Source organism: Gekko japonicus, unplaced genomic scaffold (assembly GCF_001447785.1).
Source record: "Gekko japonicus isolate JY-2015 unplaced genomic scaffold, Gekko_japonicus_V1.1 scaffold1614, whole genome shotgun sequence".
Taxonomy (NCBI): Eukaryota; Metazoa; Chordata; class Lepidosauria; order Squamata; family Gekkonidae; genus Gekko; species Gekko japonicus.
Window position 1 is genome coordinate 329,048 of NW_015160259.1, and position 14,062 is coordinate 343,109.

At 43.5% G+C, this 14,062-nt stretch overlaps 1 pseudogene; it reads left to right on the plus strand.

Annotated features, from left to right (window-relative positions):
* The window catches only part of LOC107113357, a 50,587-nt pseudogene extending 47,544 nt beyond the window's left edge, over nucleotides 1-3,043 (plus strand).
* Nucleotides 3,044-14,062: the final 11,019 nt, after the last annotated feature.

Sequence of the window (14,062 nt, forward strand, 5' to 3'; positions counted from 1 at the left end):
CGGCTGCTATCTGTTCTGCTCATGGAACATAAAATGAAAGTGAACATCAGCCTGTTATTATAGTCTTTTTAGATTGCCCTCAGACAGGGATGGATTCTTACATTCTTTGTGAAGAAAGAGGGTTTCTCCCCCCCCCCCGCTTTTCAGGGTCTGGTGACCTTTGAGGAAGTGTCTGTTCATTTCACTGTGGAGGAGTGGGCTCTGAGAAGAAGAAGAAGAGATTGGATTTATACCCCGCCCTTCACTTGGAGTCTCAGAGTGGCTTACAAACTCCTTTCCCTTCCCCTCCCCACAGCAGGCACCCTGTGAGGTGGGTGGGGCTGAGAGAACTCTGACAGAAACGGCTCTTTTCCAAGGACAGCTGTGCCAGAGCTTGTGGCTGACCCAAGGTCACATCAGCAGGTGCAAGTGGAGGAGTGGGGAATCAAACCCGGTTCTCCCAGATTAGAGTCCGTGCACTTAACCACTACACCAAACTGGCTCTGTGCTGGATCTGGACCAAAGGAGGCTTCACCAGGAAGTCATGGAGAATTGTCAGCATGCGGCCTCTCTGGGTAAGGTTCTCCTTTCTCTTGAACCGAGTTCTCCATGGATCGATTACGCAGTTATGTGCATATTGCTAAGCGGGGGGGGGGGAATGGCGCCAAGTCAGGATGGGCTGCGTGGTCCTTCCCGACAGCCTGACTGCGTGCTTGAATGATCAAACTAGGGAAACACTCTCCATGGCTCATCGGCAAGTGTTAGGACCGGACTTTCCCTGGTGTCTTTTAACTCTGGGGAATTTCACATTACCCGTCTTCTCCCGGTTTCAAGCCGGGAGTCTTCCGTTTCCAGATGAACCGGTACAGGGCTGCCATTTCACACATGGCTTGCCCCTACCGGAAAGGAGCCGATTCACAAGCGGTTCGGCGTTTCACACACGCACCGCTTTGTTTCCCCACGGTTTTTTTTTTTTTAAAGTCTGTCTTATAGCGATATATCGATATACCAGTATTCCAATGTATTCCAATGGGATCGGTATAGCGTTATATCGATATATCAATATAAGCCAAACGTTCAAAAAAAAAAAAGCCCGCGCAGCTGAAAAAAGGCGGGAAAGAACCGTATCGGAACCGGGAGAGGGAACGGGAGACTCCTCGGAAGCGGTTGACAGGTAAATCGCTTCCCTCCCGGTTCCTATACGGAACAGAGACTTTTGAGTGTGAAATGGCAGTCAGATCCCGGTAGGGAACCGATTCTCAACCGGGTTCTGTCTGAAATGACAGACCAGCACCCGGTTGAGAATCGGTTCCCTACCGGGAGAAAGCGCCTGTCTGAAATTCCCCTCTGTTTCTGTGGCTGGGCAGCACAGGGTGCTGATGACGGCTGGATCTTTCCCAGATGTTTTAGTCTGATCATGCGCTTTAGATCCATTGGGCATTTGCAGCTAAGTCAGATCTAAAGGCATGTCTGACTGTGGCCCAAACTTTACCTCAATTTGGTCTCAGTAACTCTTCAAGTAAAACACCCCATAAAGCAAAGGAAGGCTTTATTAAAGAAATAAAAAGGTATAAAAACAAGTGCAGGTGGAAAGGAATGTTTTGGCCTGGCTCTAAAAAGATAGGAAGGAGAACTCCGATTGAGCTTCAAATGGGGGACACTCTCAAGACGAGGGGCCACTGCGGGAATCACACAGTCTCTTGTCACCCCTGCCTCAGCTCCACAGTCCGGGTCACAGAACCCAGGGCTTAGGAGGCCAAATTTACCTGTGGGTGGAAAGTACATTGAGCTTTATAAGTCTGGAGCTCAGGTTGGGTCTCAGTCATGAGAGTGTAAAGCTCTGCTCCTAACTGACTCTCTGGTGTATACAGTCCAGTTTTGTCCTTGAATACAGGAAGCAGTTTTGGAGGCACCATCTAGTCCAGCTTCCCATTTCTCACAGTGGCCACCTAGAGTCCCTGGAAGGTTCACAAGAAGCAGCCCTCTTCAGAGAGATACTGCCTCTAAAAATGGAGGTTTCACGGTGGTCCACCTTGTCTGTGATGCAAGTATCCCTGAAGGACGAATCAAGAGCTGATTAATAGAGAGCAGGGCTTGTTTCCCTGTCAAGTGATTTCTGTCTTGTCATTATCAAGAGCAGTTAATGGCCTTCTTTACTTGCTTCCGCTTTTGCCTGAAGGTATTACCATTCTTTTCTCTGTATTATAGGGGGTGATGGACGCAGAACAAGTCAAAGGAAGAACCACAGCACAACATACTTGAGAAAAATCAGCAGAAAAGAATCCGTGGAAGCAAATTGAAGAGAGGGAATGAATCCTCTCCTCAGGGTGCTGAATCCTTGGGTGTTCGATAGACACCGAAGAATTAACAGAGGGGAGAAACCTCATAAATGGTTGGAGTGTGGAAGGAGCTCTGCTCTGAGTTGCATCCTTGCGGTTTGTCAACAAATCCATACAGAGGAGAAATCATATAAATGCTTAGAGTGCGGACAGGGCTTTTCTTGGAATGTCACCCTATCTGCTCATCAACGAATTCGCACTGGGGAGAAACCATATAAATGCTTGGATTGTGCAAAGAGCTATGCCTGGAGTTCACATTTTACTGTACACTGACGAATCAACACAGGGGAGAAACCATATAAATACTTGGAGTGTGGAAAGAACTTTGCTCAGAGTTCACACCTTACTCTACATCAACGAATCCACACAGAGGAGAAACTTTATAATTGCTGGGAGTGTGGAAAGAGCTTTGCTCAGAGTTCACAGTTTACTGTACATTGACGAATCCACACAGGGGAGAAACCATATAAATACTGGAGTGTGGAAAGAGCTTTGCTCAGAGTTCACACCTTACTCTACATCAACGAATCCACACAGAGGAGAAACTATATAAATGCTGAGAGTGTGGAAAGAGCTTTGCTCAGAGTTCACAGTTTACTGTACATTGACAAATCCACACAGGGGAGAAACCATATAAATGCCTATAGTGCGGAGAGAGCTTTGCTCAGAATGCACAGCTTACTAAGCATTGATGAATCCACACGAAGAAGACCCCATCAAGATAGGTTAATTATAATTAATAATAATTGTCCTATGAAAGTGTCTGTAATATAGGCAGGAAATCCTAAGGTTATCTGGCAGCCAGAAGTTCTAACTCTTTTAGCATTATGCACCACTAAGTGGTGAGCTAAACTTGTTTTTAAGGCAAGAGACATTTCAGAGGTGGTTTACCACTGCTTGCCTCTGCGTCACAACCCTGGTATTCCATTGGAGGTCACCTATCCAACTACTAGTCAGGGCCGACTGCTTAGCTTCCGACATTTGATGAGATTGGGCTAGCCTGGGCTAGCCAGGTCAGGTCTCAAGACAGATTGTATTATTGTGACAGAAATCCTAAAACTTGGTTAAGGCTCAGGAGTGCCACCTAGAATGTTTGAGATCTTGGACCCCTAGAGATTCCACTAGAATGAGTTATTCACTTCCATTCTTCATTGGACCAGACTATCTGTTTGTCTTGGAAGTTTAGAGCCGTGACCACGTGCTTGATGGAATTGGGACTATATTGTATTTGGCTATGATGGCTAAAGTAGCTTCTGACATTAGAGATGGGGATTTGTGTGCGATTGGAGAAATCCGCTTGTCATTCTTAGAAAGGAGGCCAGCTTACATCAAACTCCAGTAAGCATAAATACCTGGACACTTGGGATTTTCCCTTTACTGCAGTCTTGAATGGAAACTAGGTCCACAGGAGTTGGGTAGGGGTTAAGGACTCTTTCGACCACTTGTTATACGCTTTAAAATTGGGATGCATTGAAGGCACTCCAGAACAATATTTTGGAAATCAAAACATGAAACTCTCACTTTTACTAACCCTTTCCAGGCCAAAAATGCTTCCAGAACACCCCAGAACAGACTCGAATGGGCATTAAGCAAGCAATAGTACCACCAAAAACAGTGGGATGAATTACAAACAATTGAGAACACTCTTTTAGAGATGAATATGTGGAAATCTTGCACTTTTATTAACCTGTTCTGGGCCAAACTGCCTACAGAACACAACAGAATAGACTGGAACAGGCACTAAGCAATACATAGGACAACAAAAAACAGTGAGATGCATTAAAGGCACTCGAGGACAATATGTTGGAAATCCAAACACAAAAATATCATGCACTTATTAACCCATTCTGGGAAAAATACCTCTGGAACACCCCAGAACAGGCTGGAATGGGTATTCAACAAATAATAGTACCACAAAAAACAATGGGATGCATTAAAGGCACTCCAGAGCAATACTCCTTCCAAGCTGTAAAGTCTTGTGAGCAAAAATTCTGCTTTGTGAGCTACTGGCATTAAAGTTGTAAGCGAGTGATTTGGCTACTGCATAAATATGTTTGCTTTGGAGCCATCCTTCCTGAGCTAACACAAAAACGTGTGAGCCGGAGGCTAAAAAACTGTGAGCTAGCTCACACTAACTCAGCTTAGAGGGAACACTGTTCCAGAGCAATATTTTGGAAATCCAAACACAGAAATATTGTGCACTTATTAACCCATTCTGGGCCAAAATGCCTCTAGAACACCCTGGAATCGGCAATTAAACAGTAGTACTGCCAAAAACAGTGGGATGCATTAAAGGACCTCTAAAACTACATTTTGGAAATCAAAAACACAGAACCCTTTCGAGGCCAAAATGCCGCTGGAACACCCTGGAATAGGCTGGAACAGGCATTCAACAAATAATAGCATCACTAAAAACAGCAGGATGCATTACAGGCAATCCAAAACAATATTCTGGAAAACAAGAACAGAGAAAGAGCACACTTTTATTAATCCTTTGCTTCATTCAACTTTCCAACCAACCAAAGCCTGTCTTTGAACCATTGTTTTTGTTCACATCCATTCATTGAGCACTGGTGATGTCCCCCACTTCCCTTTATTATTGCCCTTGCCTTCATTTTGACCCACTGCCTGAATTAAGATGGTACTTTTCAGGTGGCCCTATAGAAGGGGTATAGTACAGCGGTTGAAGGTTCAATCTTTGTCATGTTTAGTTAAAGAAGAATCGGTGCAAGCCAGCCTAGAAAACATGTATGTTAGAAAACCTGGGACAACCACCTTCAGTCTGAACAGATGCAACTGGCTACGGGGAGTAATGGTTAAAGCAGTTATTCAGTTGTTTACACATATTAATATGATATCTCTGTTTGATTGTTAGTTGGTTAAATACCGCACCAGGTCTTGTGGAACTCTTAACAAATTCACCAGTAATTTTTTTATTTTCAAAACAAACAAACATAAAATTGGGGTACAACACTTCATATCAATCTTTCCATTATAGTACATTATCTAAATCTATATCATTATCTAAATCTATATCATTTTTCCACCTTGTACTATCATATAAGATTTGCGAATATATGAATATACAATTTCTAGTTTTCTACTAGTATGGACTTTGTCTAAAGATTTTATTAAATTCTTTCATTAGATATATCAGAATGTGTAGTAGGATCTTACTCCATCAAAATTCTCAGGAACTCCCTCAGTAGAAATATGGTTCCCTCAGAAATTTTACAACTTTTTTTGTGAGTTTCATCTTCTTGATTTTTCTGATTTCTCCTCTTAAGTTTTAGGGTCTTAATTCTGTGTCTTTTTCCTTTATAAGTGTAAAAATTATCTTCTGGAAGCAACCATCTATGCTCAATCTTGAAAGTAGTTTGTGGTTTCATTTGTTGATTTCTTTGCTCTCTCTGAGGTGACAAATGACTCATTATTTTGGAAATTTCATCAGCAATGATTCCTATATAAGGTCTCTGATGCATTTTTAAAGAAGTTTTGTTTCTCTTTGTAGGTGTAAACTCCTTTCTGTACATCCTGTCAATTTGATTGTAGGTTTCCTCTATATCTTCTGCACAGTCATGTCTTTTTTTCTCCTCTTTCCATGATGTCTGATCCGGCTCCCTCTTAATTGTAGCCTGCTGCATCGGTATTTGTAGTTCAGTTTGTACAGGATAAAGGGCTTCTTCAACTGCCATTTTTACAGCAGTGACAACTGTGTTTTGAATCATAGCAAGTCCTTCAAGGAAACCTGTATGGATTCAGTGTCTGTGTTCTAGTATATCTGGGAATAGAGCCTCTGGCCTCTTTTGCAGTCTACCAGTGTTAGTCATTTTTTCAGAAACATGTTAAAACAAGAGAATCTCTAAAAATATTTTCCAAGCCAAGATTTACAAGAACACCACTTCTAAAGAGTTTATATCATATATCAACAACTATTATAGCCATATTAAAAAAACAAACATAGTGCTAACATATGCCAAGAATGTTATCAATTGTTTACGTAACAAAACAATGCGGTCAGAAAAAAATGGAGTTTTGTAGTTTCAGTAAAGATAAGCATACCGGTACATTATTATGGGAACGTAATATGTGAAGGCTTCAGAGTAAGATCCAATTTTCTTTTTACCCTTTAGAAAGTAAGGTCTTTATAGTCCATTATTGAATTAAAGATGTTCCCAGACCTTATTTCAACAGAGTTAGTCTTTTACAAGGTCTTTGTATAGATTCCAGATGTTTTATTTTTAACTCCAGAAAAGAAGAGAGAAATAAAATAAGTTTTTAGTTCACTAAAGTTCAGAGTTATATTTTATACTCCAGAAAGTACCTTCTTAGGCAAAGTCCTTCTCTTGCTTTCTTCACCCAGGAGGGTGTTTAGAGAGATGCTTTAAGTCTTTTTCCTAGCCGCAGTAAAGAGAAAGGGGGGCAAGAGAGAAATTCTTCACCCCTCCATTCCGTTGTCTTTTTAAACTTTAAAGGGGCTTTGACAATGACTAGTAGATTTTCTGATATTGTTGCTTTAAGATGTATGCACGGTGTTATACTTCATCTGTGTTATGGATGAGGTCCAAGCTTCCCCCCCCCTCTGCTGGGGCAGTCACAACTACGTGCAGCCATGTCTAGCATGGGTGCTCTCAGCTGGCTCCTGCATTGGGGCACATTCGAATCTCCACCCGCTTGCTGCCACTTGCAGGGGGTCCAAATCAAGCCCCTTGCAATGAGTTCCTCTTTTGCATTCTACCCGTGTTAGTCCCTGTTACCCCAACAGTAGCCGCCACAGACTCATTATTTAAAACATAGACATTACTGCATAGCTCTGCTTGAACCACTAGTTTCCCAGCTTTTAGTATTTTGCATGTTTTGTTTGCAAATGTTACCTCGAATCCAGCCCGGTCAAAGGCCAACACACTCAACAGATTATTCTCCAAAGAGGGAACACGCAAAACCTCCTGGAAAGTATGCTTAAGAGCTGGAAAATTTATAGCATTCCTCTCGTCAGCTAGGCTCACATGACGTTGTTGAGCTTGCTGTTTCCTTTCAAGCAAGCTCTCATCCCTGCAGAAGTTCTGTGATGCTCCGGAATCTAAAAGCCATAGACCCCAGTCAGCAGCTGCTCTTGCGACCACCACAGAAGCATTGTGGCATTTTGTCAAAGTGTCAGACCACCCTGTTGACTTACTCCTTTTCCTCAGCTCCGGGCAGGCTCATTTTAAATGTGAGGTTGATCCACAGCAAAAACATTTTCGTACTCGTAGCACTGTGGACGGCTCTCCACGCTGCTGGTCACTGTTTCTTTTGCAGTCGGCTCCAGCTGCCTCCACCCGCCAGGAACTTTGCCAAGCTACTGTGGAATGTGCCTCCCGTTGCTTGGCCTCTTCTTCTAACAGCCTCCCAATGACGTAATCCAAACTGAGCCACTCTGCCTCTGTAGACTCCAGGGATGTGATGAGCATGTTGTAGTCTGCTGATGAAGAGCTGAGAATTATGTAAACTCTGTCTTCAGCTGGCACGGACTTGCCTCTCTGCTCTAATTCTTGAAAGCAATCGGTCAGAGCGTTCAAGTGCTCTCTCAACGGCTCTCCCGGCTTCATAACTTTTCGGTCCCACGCCACCTTGGCGGTCATCGCACTGGATGCATGCACTAACTGGTCATCTGCCACGGCCAAAATTATGTTTGCCAAAGCTCTCTCCACCTTAGCAACATCTCCAGCAGGCACTGGTTCCGGTGGGTCCTCTACGTATAGCCAGAGACCCTCACACTTCAGATAGTGTTTCTTTTTTTCTTTTTTTTTGCATAAAATTTTTATTGTTTTAAACATACTTTAAATAATATTCCATAAACGTTGTTAACAAGTATTGTCATAATTTTTCGTTTTTACATTGTTTGCTTTCCAACACTTTGTTAACATAAATTATAGAGTCTTGCACATTTCACCTCCTTATCCATTCATATACCTTGGCCCATCTTTTACTAAATACTGTTTCATTTTTATTTTGCAACATCAGGCTCAGATTGTCCATTTGTGCTAAATCTAGCACTTTCACCACTAACTCTTCCCTTGACGGTATCATGTCTGGCCCATAACAGACGCGCGGCAGTTATTATATATACCAATAAATGTTTATCCTGCTGTCTATACTCCTTAGGCAACATATTTAGTAAATATACTTCAGGTTCTAATACTAAATCCTTCTTCATTATTTCCTGAGTTAATGTCCTCACCATTTTCCAAAAACCTTGAACTTTACTGCAGGTCCACCACATATGGAAAAAGGACCCTGAATTGGCCTTACACTTCCAGCATTGCGAGGAATAGCCTGGAAAACATTTGGCTATCTTTTCTGGCGCCCAATGCCAGCGGTGGAACATTTTAAACACATTTTCTTTATAAGCTGTGGCTCTCATATATTTGATTGATTCCCACATCTTAATCCACCTATCTATCTCTATCTTCTTCCCTATATCTTTCTCCCATGTGATCATTACTTTTTTAACTTCATCATCTTTCACAAGGTCTTCCAATAAAAAAATTATACATTTTTTGTATCAGTTTGTCACTTGATGACAACCAAACCTTATCTAGCTCATTAGTTTTGTCATCAAAGCCTCTGACTATATCCTTATTATATGTATCTTGTACCATTATTTTTTCCCACCATGAAAGTATATTATCTCTTAGCAATTTTTATTCTATTATTAATTTATTTTCTCTATTTAGCAACATCTGGTATGTTAATTTCTTATTATTTGTCATTAGTGCTGGTTTAATGTATGCTTCCAGAGGGGAGACCCATCTTGGTATTTTCCTATAAAATTTTTCTTTAATTTTGGTCCATACTTTATTTAATGCATCTCTTAACCAATGTCTCTTAAAGTTTGAATGAATTTTATCCTTACTATACCATGCATATGCGTGCCACCCCATACTCAAGTCGTGACCCTCTAGTAGCAATAACCTCCTATTCTCCAAGGTAACCCATTCTTTAACCCAGACTAGGGCGGCCGCTTGGTAATACAAATACCAGTTAGGTACGTTTAACCCTCCTCTCTCCTTTCTATCTTGCATTGTTTTCCATTTTATTCTGGCCTTTTTATGCTGCCAAATAAATTGTCTTGTGGCTTTGTCCAATCTTTCGATTGTTAGCATTTCTGACTGCTGCAAAAAAAAAAGCCTATTGCTTGAAACACTTTGGACATTTAAATACACCACAAGGAACTTGAGTTATCTCAAGGCAAGACAGATGATACCGGTCCTGACGTATTCCCTGACAGAGAACCATTGTGTCATTCTTGAGCTTCTTATACAAGTTACCTGTCAAGCACAAAGACCAAGATGAAAAGTAATACTGTTGTACTGCTGAAGACAGAAAGTCAGTTGTGGATGGAGACTCTTTTGGTGCACTTCTGGAAAAAGCTGCTTTGAAATTGCTTTTGACTTTCTGTTTTCTGTCTTTGTTCTCTGACAGTCTCACTGGATGAAACTTGGTTGTTGAAGAAATGATCTCTGTCTGAGCAGTTCAGTAGTGACCCATTATCACACAGGAATCATGTCTACTGGGAATGGGACTGTGGACCCACTGCACAATATGTGTGCAAACAGACACACAAAAATCCTACAGCCGAATGAATCCTTCTGGACCAGTATGTCAACTGGTGCATGAATAACCCAGTCCGACCAATTCATTTGTGACATTGTCTGTATCTCCATAAATATTTGCAACATAATCAGTGGAAAGGCCTTGGTTGGAATCAAGATAGAGAATTATCTTCCATTTAAAGAGGACCATCATCAGTGTCTAGTGAGAATTATGTACATTTGTGGGAATGAGCCAGATCTCCTTTGCCATAACATGAGAATTTATGCCAAAGTTATGCACATTTGTTGTATATCCATGCACTTCCACGGAGCGCATGATAAACGGGCTGAACAGACTCACATTGATATCCATGGTAGTAACCGTTGCCCAGGTAGTCCTAATAAGTAGGAAGCCTTCAGTGACAGTGTCAACTAGCCAGTTATTATTCAAGAGAGTCTTCATATCCTCTGCACTGATGTAGACTCTTTGTATTGAAGTGCTTCTCAGACATGGATAACCTTTTACAGAGTCGCACAGAACACATTGGCTTGTTTGCATTTCTTGACTTGCTTTTTGAGGGATACTTGAAAAATGTGGAGGTTCTGGTTCTAAATTGAGAGCCAAAGAGGAGATTTCTCTTTCTTTGCCTTCCACTTGATTTTCACTGGTCACTTTTTCCCTAGGTATGACGTCAGTTGCATCATAACCACTCATGTGAATGGAATCTGATGCCACCAGTATGGTTAGCTCATCCTTTTGCCTTGGTTTCTTTTCTCCTGATTTTCCTTTCCTTGCACACATCCTGAGTTTCTTCAAAGAGTATATCACCTTTGTTGGATGCAGAGTTTTTTCTATACCCATCTCTGCTGCTATTATATGGTAGCATGTTTTGGAACTACAGCAAGTACACATTTCTGTTGGGAATGATTTTACCACATATTCCTTGTCACATAATTTTATGACAATGAAGCAGCCAGATTGCAGGTTCAAGGAGGGTAGAGGGTGAGGCGTTAGAAGGAATAAACACACATGCAACCATCCTTTGGTAAAATATATGGCCGCAGCTTATTTTATTTGCATACAGGCAAGGAGCAATGGCGCAGCATGGGGACGGATCCAAGCATCAGGCGACCTGCCTGCCGCCTGATGGAACCCCTACCCAGCCCATCTGCTGGGAACCAACTGTGGAGTGACTAGATTCGGGACTCATACGGGCACCAACCTCTACGTGGTCCCCTTGCCACCTGGTGGCGGAAGCCAGCCAACAGCCCCCACCTGGGCATGTGGCTGAGTGGCTCCACCTCCCAAGGCCCCTTACGGGAGCCCCTAAATTGGGAGTGGCAGGCATGCAGGCACGACCTCCCCCCAAAAGGATCCATCCCAATCCCCAAACTGCCACAGAGTGGGGGCATATCTGTGCCCCTACTCCCGCCAAAGCTCCTAAGCCTGAAGCCAACTCAGTAAAGCGTCCCAGATCCCATGTAACCAGATGTCCATGTCCCACTGGGAGAGGCATACCCCATCCTCCTGAAACAAAGCTGGCTGTCTAAATACAGGGTGCACGATAACTCCCCCGCCAAGAGTTTTAAGAAATTGTGATGTAGCCTTGCAAACCCTGTGTCTTGCCAAGTCTACCTTTTCTGGCACCAGCACCCCCCTCCACTCTCCGCACTCCAGTAGACAGGACCGAAATATTTTCGTTCCATGAAGTCTTTGATGCAGCCTCTGGTGGTCAGCAGTGATGCAACGGGATAGCACAACACCTTTTTGAGCTGGTAGATCATTCTCCCCCAACTGAATAATGATGATGGCCTGAGGTGGGCCTTGATGATAAACCTCAGTTGCAATGGTGGAAAGGAGAGCTGGCCACTTCATTCCCCTGTGCCCCAACCAGTTGATGTGCAGGTGTTCTCCGAGACCCAGGTTGGAACCCCATCCAGACGCAGCTGCATAGTGGCTTTCCCAAAAGACAATACTGTGTCCTACGATGAGCACTGTCTGCTGTGTGCCTCAAGGGACTGGAAAACAAAACCGGTTAGTACAATAGGCCTGGTTGTACATATAGCTTGTATGCAGATGACTTCCAGTGACCAATAGCTATAATCTGATCCTCCAAGAAACCACATTTGGATGCCAGCGTAGCTGCACCAATCTGGAATGAATGGTCTTAGGAGCAAGCCCACACTCCTTCAAGTGCAGTATCTTGATCAAGTGCAGTATCAAAACCTCTAGGACTGGCAAAGGGTTAGAAAAACCCACAGATGCTGCAAAGGACAGAAAGACAGAGACCGCACGCTCATAAGCCCGGCAAGTAGAAGGGGCAAGGGACCCTATGACTCCCTGCATGATTGATTGTTGCCAAGCATCCAAAGGTCCTCTGGGAAGATGTCCGGCTGTTGCTTTGCAATGGGGGCCAGAGTTTGGAACCTTTTCTCCTGGAATTGAGACAAGGCATCCGCAATGCCATTAGTAGTGCCTGGAATATATCATGCTGAAAAGGATATGTTAGCAACCAAGCAGGTAACCACAAATTTGTGTACAAGCCTCATGACCCACTCAGAGTGCAACATCTGTCGATTAATAACTCTGACCACAGCCTGGTTGTCACACCAGAACAGGATGCGCTTGTCTCTAAACAAATCCTTACAATAATAATGATGAGAAATTGCTGTAAAGTTCACAAATCACAATGAATAGACAATAATAACTAGTACAGAATTGACGCTTGATGATGTTTATAATTTCTATGTTTTCAGAACACAGGACGTCAAATATGGAAGGTGAGCGATACGAACATCTCGAGTGGTTGTTCGTTTCGAACTCTTTTTCAACCAAATTCAGTTCTCTGGTTGTCTTATTGTGTTTAGCTGTGATATCAATCTTATCCAACATCCGTAAAGCACATAGGCTAACAAGTTTTAACAGCACAAGGGCTAACAAATTCTAAATTCGGACAACAAGTCTTGATAATGGGTCACATGAGGGCAACTGTTACATTCCTTAGTCACCCACTCCAGGAAAGTGCTGATGGTTTCAAATGCAGCACAGGCAACCAAGCAACCCATAGGCATAACCTTATCTACATACCAATTACCTCCAAATTTGAAGCCCAACAGGCAAAAATCCCCGGGGTAAACAGGCAACAAGCAAAAGGCAGATTGAATGTCACATTTAGCCAATAAAGCTCCAGGACCAAAGGATCGTATAATGCTGACTACGTGATCTAATGAAGCAGATCGCACTGAGCAGAGCTCAGGGGGGATGGTATCATTTACTGAAGCCCCTTTTGGATTTGACGAGTGGTAAATCAGCCGGAACTCACCCGTGGCCTTTATAGGAACAACGCCCAGTGGTGAAACCCGGAGGTTTTGAAGCGGAGGTGCCAAGAATGGACCTGCCACCGTGCCAGCCTCACATTCCTTGGATATTTTCATAGCCACAATTTCTGGAAGCTCCCGGGCAGATTTGAGATTAACACAGTCTGTAGCAATGTGGGGGTCAGTAAAAGGAAATGCGAAAGCCTTCACTAAAACCTGATAACAAGTCAGAAGCAGCCACCTTATTGGGATAGTGACAGAGAAGGGGGGCAAGAGCCCCGACCCGTACAGGAGTCTTTGCCAGCCCCCACTCAAGCCTCAGCCTACCACCAAGCCTGCTGTGAGGAAGCTGTGGCAGAGGTTCCAGCAGCACCTGACCCACCTTCTCTTTTAACGCCAGAGTTTCCAGTGGGCTGCGGACCCTGAAAGGGCTGCTGCAAACCACCTCCCTTTTTGCACAACAGCTTTGAGTGGGAACCAAAGCACGTCTCACAGAGGTGATCAGATTTACAGCGAGAATGGTGTGGCACCTGCCTTGATTGAACTCCCGGCATACGTGCCGAGAGCTGTCCCTTCGGAATGTTCGTTTCCTTTTTTCTGCCTCAGCCCTAGGGTTCACGTGGGGGCCCACTGTCACTAACCAAATCCCATTGTTAAGGAGATCCCACCTTGTCAACTCATTGTGTGAGGCCTTTTCCCGAAATTCCTCGTCATAATCCATGGCTGCAGCATCACCAACCATAGACCGGGCTTTCAAGACATTCCCCAGATGATTTGCTAGATGCCAGCCCCACTCGGGGTAGGTGGCAGCAACAAGGCTCATGTAGACTGTATAGCCTTTCAGCCAATTCT